Here is a 6,860-nt window from a genome sequence, read left to right on the forward strand (position 1 = left end):
CCTTACTTCTGTCAAGACGTGCTTTAAGTGGTCCGTTTCCGCCCAGGGAGCTTTTGATCTCCTCAAGAATCGTTTTACATCCGCTCCTATCCTTGTTACACCTGACGTCTCTAGACAGTTCGTTGTCGAGGTTGACGCGTCAGAGGTGGGAGTGGGAGCCATCCTTTCTCAGCGCTCCCTCTCTGACGACAAGGTCCACCCATGCGCGTATTTTTCTCATCGCCTGTCGCCGTCGGAACGTAACTATGATGTGGGTAACCGCGAACTGCTCGCCATCCGGTTAGCCCTAGGCGAATGGCGACAGTGGTTGGAGGGGGCGACCGTTCCTTTTGTCGTTTGGACTGACCATAGGAACCTTGAGTACATCCGTTCTGCCAAACGACTTAATGCGCGTCAGGCGCGTTGGGCGCTGTTTTTCGCTCGTTTCGAGTTCGTGATTTCTTATCGTCCGGGCTCTAAGAACACCAAGCCTGATGCTTTGTCTCGTCTCTTCAGTTCTTCAGTAGCCTCCACTGACCCCGAGGGGATTCTCCCTGAGGGGCGTGTTGTCGGGTTGACTGTCTGGGGAATTGAGAGGCAGGTAAAGCAAGCACTCACTCAAACTCCGTCGCCGCGCGCTTGTCCTAGGAACCTTCTTTTCGTTCCCGTTCCTACTCGTCTGGCCGTTCTTCAGTGGGCTCACTCTGCCAAGTTAGCCGGCCACCCTGGCGTTCGGGGTACGCTTGCTTCCATTCGCCAGCGTTTCTGGTGGCCCACCCGGGAGCATGACACGCGTCGTTTCGTGGCTGCTTGTTCGGTCTGCGCGCAGACTAAGTCCGGTAACTCTCCTCCTGCCGGCCGTCTCAGGCCGCTTCCTATTCCCTCTCGACCGTGGTCTCACATCGCCTTAGATTTTGTCACCGGACTGCCTTCGTCAGCGGGGAAGACTGTTATTCTTACGGTTGTCGATAGGTTCTCTAAGGCGGCTCATTTCATTCCCCTTGCTAAGCTTCCTTCTGCTAAAGAGACGGCACAAATCATCATCGAGAATGTTTTCAGAATTCATGGCCTTCCGTCAGACGTCGTTTCGGACAGAGGTCCGCAATTCACGTCTCAATTTTGGAGGGAGTTTTGCCGTTTGATTGGGGCTTCCGTCAGTCTCTCTTCCGGCTTTCACCCCCAGTCTAACGGTCAAGCAGAACGGGCCAATCAGACTATTGGTCGCATCTTACGCAGTCTTTCTTTTCGCAACCCTGCGTCTTGGTCAGAACAGCTCCCCTGGGCAGAATACGCCCACAACTCGCTTCCTTCGTCTGCGACCGGGCTATCTCCTTTTCAGAGTAGCCTCGGGTACCAGCCTCCGTTGTTCTCATCTCAGTTCGCCGAGTCCAGCGTCCCCTCCGCTCAGGCTTTTGTCCAACGTTGCGAGCGCACCTGGAAGAGGGTCAGGTCTGCACTTTGCCGTTATAGGGCGCAGACTGTGAGAGCTGCTAATAAGCGTAGAACTAAGAGCCCTAGGTATTGTCGCGGTCAGAGAGTTTGGCTCTCCACTCAGAACCTTCCCCTTAAGACGGCTTCTCGCAAGTTGACCCCGCGGTTCATTGGTCCATTCCGTATCTCTCAGGTCATTAATCCTGTCGCAGTGCGACTTCTTCTTCCGCGATATCTTCGTCGCGTCCACCCGGTCTTCCATGTCTCCTGTGTTAAGCCCGTTCTTCGCGCCCCCGCTCGTCTTCCCCCCCCCCCCCCCATCCTTGTCGAGGGCGCACCTATCTACAGGGTCCGTAAGATCTTGGACATGCGTCCTCGGGGCCGTGGTCATCAGTACCTAGTTGACTGGGAGGGGTACGGTCCTGAGGAGAGGAGTTGGGTTCCCTCTCGGGACGTGCTGGACCGTGCGCTGATTGATGATTTCCTCCGTGGCCGCCAGGTTTCCTCCTCGAGTGCGCCAGGAGGCGCTCGGTGAGTGGGGGGGTACTGTCATGTTGTCTTGTCTCTGTCCTTTCCCTTCACCCTGTCTCCCTCTGCTGGTCGTGTTAGGTTACCTTTTCTCCCCCGCTTTCCCCCAGCTGTCCCTTGTCTCCTCTAACTACCCATTCACCCCGTTCCCCACCTGTTCCCTTTTTTCCCTCTGATTAGGTCCCTATATCTCTCTCTGTTTCTGCTCCTGTCCTTGTCGGATTCTTGTTTGTTTGTGTCATTCATGCCTGAACCAGACTGTCGTCATGTTTGCTGTAACCTTGTCCTGTCCTGTCGGAATCTGCCGGTCCATCTGAGCCTACCTATGTTTGGTAATTAAAGAAGCTCTGTTTAAGTTGATTCGCTTTTGGGTCCTCATTCACGCACCGTAACACTACCTGTTTTGTTTCTATCTGCTATAAGTAATTTAAGAAATAATGCAGTCAGATCAATTGTATCAGTAACATTTTAATACTGAAGGTAAATTGGTTACACACAACAAATCATAGTGTATACCTATGTAAATGACAGGACAATCGATGAATCAGCAAAGACAATCATTTATTTTTTACAACACAGATCACTGAACCCAAGTGGTCTAAGGAAGTGCATCTCAGTGCAAGAGGTGTCACTACAGTCCCTGGTTCAAATCCAGGCTGTATCACATCTGGCCATGATTGGGAGTCCCATAGGGCAGCGCAACGTTGGCCTGGGTTGGCCTGGGTAGGCCGTCATTGTAAATAATAATTTGTTCTTGACTGATTTGCCTAGTTAAATAAAGGTTAAATAAAACAACGGACAATACACAGTATAGACAAGGCATTCTCAAAATTCCCATCAACGAAAGTTAAAATAACAACAGAAGTTAAAATAGACAGTATAAAGTAGGTATGGCGGTGCTTTTATTTACAATACTAGCCTACATTAGATGGATTTTTATAAAATGCTATAGATGCAGACTGTTAAGGATAAGATGCTAACAAATTATATTACAACGGAGTGTGTTCATATTAGGTTGGGGGGGTCAGAAAAGCCCCCAAGTGTCCTTGAGTCTTGATGTGTGTGCTGCAATAACCTCCTCCTTACTGGGGTTTGGGATGGGGGCTGTTGGCAGCCAGACGACAGCCGCTTCCACAGGATTTTTGGCTCCCAGTATTTCACTAATTTGTCCATGAGGACGCGCTCAATCAGGTCATTCCTGGTGGGCTGGTATATTGGCCCGGGCAATCCAATGTTGACTGTTTAGGGTAAACAATGTTGTATCTTGGAGTGACGGAAATCTGAAAAGAGAACATAAACCAGTGAATACAACATAAAGACAAGGACACTTCTTGGTTTCCTACTATGCACTCATCCAAAAGGCCACATCCAAATGATCAGATAAGTGTAGTTAAGTTAGTCAGCCTCTGAAACAACTGAAATGGTGCACCATACCCCAAAGAAACCCCCCAATTTCACCAAGTCAACCAAACTATCCAGCACGGGCAATTACCTGTCCTTTGTTAGAATAGATCTGTCTGGACAGACCCAATGATTGTTTTGTCATATTGGGATGGTAATACAAAGTGCTAACGTGTAAATCAGAACATTGATGTCATAGTTTCAGTAGTTACCAGCAATGGTTGAGGCTTGTCCTCCTTTCCGGTTCTGATTCTCATTGTGGTCCAAAACTGTCAACTGGGTACGGGCTTTCAAGCTGTAGTCTTTGAAGTGGAGACGCTTTTGACAGTATTTCAACATAGAACTGTGAAATACCTCAAGTGTTCCTGGTAAAACATAACAAAAGAGAAGAGAGGAGAGACAATCTTAGATGGAGCATTGATTAACACAGGCATGGCAGGCGCCAAACAGTTATTATGTGCCAAGTCATTTGCTTGTGAACAACTACGCACAAATCAGAGCACAATAATAATAGGATTCTAAGAAAGCATTTCTCATCTGTGAAAGGGACAGGTTCTGTGTGTGTTTCATGTGATATACTTCCAAATTCAATGGGGTAACACACCTGTGTGCTTGAACAGTGCCATCTTATCGAGATCATTCTGCAGGCGTTTGTCCATGACCAGAGAGTACAGGGCTTTGAAGGTTGGTGAATCTTCCTGTAATTACCTCTTCTTCCTCTGCTGGTCCTCTGTTAGCGCTCCATGGTAACAGTGGTGTTCCACTCCGTCCACTTCCCAGTGATAGACCCCACATATGTTATTTTATTCATTTGTAACGGAGCATTGCCCTGAACCTGCACTTCAACTCCTGAAAATGACATTTGATCACAAACAGGCATGAGTTCAACAGACAAGCATTGTTGATATCTGCACACCGTTCCGGGAAATGGAGATGTGGCTGTCAGGGTGAGTAGATTGTTGGCTCCTGATAGACAGGGCAGATTTATGGCCCTAGACCTCTTGGCATCAGTGGGGGATGGGTAATACTGTCACAAACACTTCAAAGTGGTCTGAGACCAGCTGAGGGGAGTGAGACATGAGTGGGGTTGTTTTTCTACAGTTACACTATTGATTTATGTATTTACCTCTAACTCCTCTCCACATAAGCTACAACTCCACCAGAGATGATTACAGATACTCGTCACCCACAGCGTTAGGTCAAATAAAATTAAAATACATTATTTGTCACATGCTTCGTAAACAACAGGTGTAGACTAACAGTGAAATGCTTACTTCTTGGCCCTTCCCAACAATGCAGTGAAAAAAAAATTAAAGAACAGAAAAAAATAACACTAGTAATAAATACACAATGAGTAATGATAACTTGGCTATATACAGTGCCTTGCGAAAGTATTTGGCCCCCTTGAACTTTGCGACATTTTGCCACATTTCAGGCTTCAAACATAAAGATATAAAACTGTATTTTTTTGTGAAGAATCAACAACAAGTGGGACACAATCATGAAGTGGAACGACATTTATTGGATATTTCAAACTTTTTTAACAAATCAAAAACTGAAAAATTGGGCGTGCAACATTATTCAGCCCCCTTAAGTTAATACTTTGTAGCGCCACCTTTTGCTGCGATTACAGCTGTAAGTCGCTTGGGGTATGTCTCTATCAGTTTTGCACATTGAGAGACTGAAATTTTTTCCCATTCCTCCTTGCAAAACAGCTCGAGCTCAGTGAGGTTGGATGGAGAGCATTTGTGAACAGCAGTTTTCAGTTCTTTCCACAGATTCTCGATTGGATTCAGGTCTGGACTTTGACTTGGCCATTCTAACACCTGGATATGTTTATTTTTGAACCATTCCATTGTAGATTTTGCTTTCTGTTTTGGATAATTGTCTTGTTGGAAGACAAATCTCTGTCCCAGTCTCAGGTCTTTTGCAGACTCCATCAATTTTAACCATCTTCCCTGTCCCTGCTGAAGAAAAGCAGGCCCAAACCATGATGCTGCCACCACCATGTTTGACAGTGGGGATGGTGTGTTCAGGGTGATGAGCTGTGTTGCTTTTACGCCAAACATAACGTTTTGCATTGTTGCCAAAAAGTTCAATTTTGGTTTCATCTGACCAGAGCACCATCTTTCACATGTTTGGTGTGTCTCCCAGGTGGCTTGTGGCAAACTTTAAACGACACTTTTTGTGGATATCTTTAAGAAATGGCTTTCTTCTTGCCACTCTTCCATAAAGGCCAGATTTGTGCAATATACGACTGATTGTTGTCCTATGGACAGAGTCTCCCACCTCAGCTGTAGATCTCTGCAGTTCATCCAGAGTGATCATGGGCCTCTTGGCTGCATCTCTGATCAGTCTTCTCCTTGTATGAGCTGAAAGTTTAGAGGGACGGCCAGGTCTTGGTAAATTTGCAGTGGTCTGATACTTCTTCCATTTCAATATTATAGCTTGTACAGTGCTCCTTGGGATGTTTAAAGCTTGGGAAATCTTTTTGTATCCAAATCCGGCTTTAAACTTCTTCAGTATCTCAGACCTGCCTGGTGTGTTCCTTGTTCTTCATGATGCTCTCTGCGCTTTTAACGGATCTCTGAGACTATCAGCCTGAAATGTGGCAAAAGGTCGCAAAGTTCAAGGGGGCCGAATACTTTCGCAAGGCACTATATGTGTGTGTGTGTGATGTCCTGTACAGTCATGGCCAAAAGTTGAGAATGACATAAATATAATTTTTTCACAAAGTCTGCTGCCTCAGTTTGTATGATGGCAATTTGCATATTCTCCAGAATGTTATGAAGAGTGATCAGATGAATTGCAATCAATTGCAAAGTTCCTCTTTGCCATGCAAATGAACTGAATCCCCCAAAAACATTTCCACTGCATTTCAGCCCTGCCACAAAAGGACCAGCTGACATCATGTCAGTGATTCTCTCGTTAACACAGGTGTGAGTGTTGACGAGGACAAGGCTGGAGATCACTCTGTCATGCTGATTGAGTTTGAATAACAGCTTCAAAAGGAGGGTGGTGCTTGGAATCATTGTTCTTCCTCTGTCAATAATGGTTACCTGCAAGGAAACACGTACCGTCATCATTGCTTTGCACAAAAAGGGCTTCACAGGCAAGGATATTGCTGCCAGTAAGATTGCACCTATAAAACAACCATTTATCGGATCATCAAGAACTTCAAGGAGAGCGGTTCAATTGTTGTGAAGAAGGCTTCAGGGCACCCAAGAAAGTCCAGCAAGAGCCAGGACCGTCTCCTAAAGTTGATTCAGCTGCGGGATCAGGGCACCACCAGTACAGAGCTTGCTCAGGAATGGCAGCAGGCAGGTGTGAGTGCATCTGCACGCACAGTGAGGCGAAGACTTTTGGAGGATGGCCTGGTGTCAAGAAGGGCAGCAAAGAAGCCACTTTTCTCTAGGAAAAACATCAGGGACAGACTGATATTCTGCAAAAAGTACAGGGATTGGACTGCTTAGGATTGGGGTAAAGTCATTTTCTCTGATGAATCCCCTTTCCGATTGTTT

General features: G+C 46.5%; 1 long non-coding RNA gene across 1 annotated transcript; it reads right to left on the reverse strand.

The window, feature by feature from the left end:
* Positions 1-2,474: 2,474 nt before the first annotated feature.
* Positions 2,475-4,232, reverse strand: LOC118944467 (uncharacterized). The gene is made up of 3 exons (XR_005039803.2): positions 3,944-4,232; positions 3,552-3,704; positions 2,475-3,218 (listed from the first exon to the last, which is right to left on the reverse strand). It is a non-coding gene; the product is annotated as an uncharacterized LOC118944467 (long non-coding RNA).
* Positions 4,233-6,860: the final 2,628 nt, after the last annotated feature.

The sequence above is a fragment of the Oncorhynchus mykiss genome, chromosome 26 (assembly GCF_057628025.1).
Source record: "Oncorhynchus mykiss isolate SJ-2025 chromosome 26, ASM5762802v1, whole genome shotgun sequence".
In the NCBI taxonomy this organism is placed as follows: domain Eukaryota; kingdom Metazoa; phylum Chordata; class Actinopteri; order Salmoniformes; family Salmonidae; genus Oncorhynchus; species Oncorhynchus mykiss.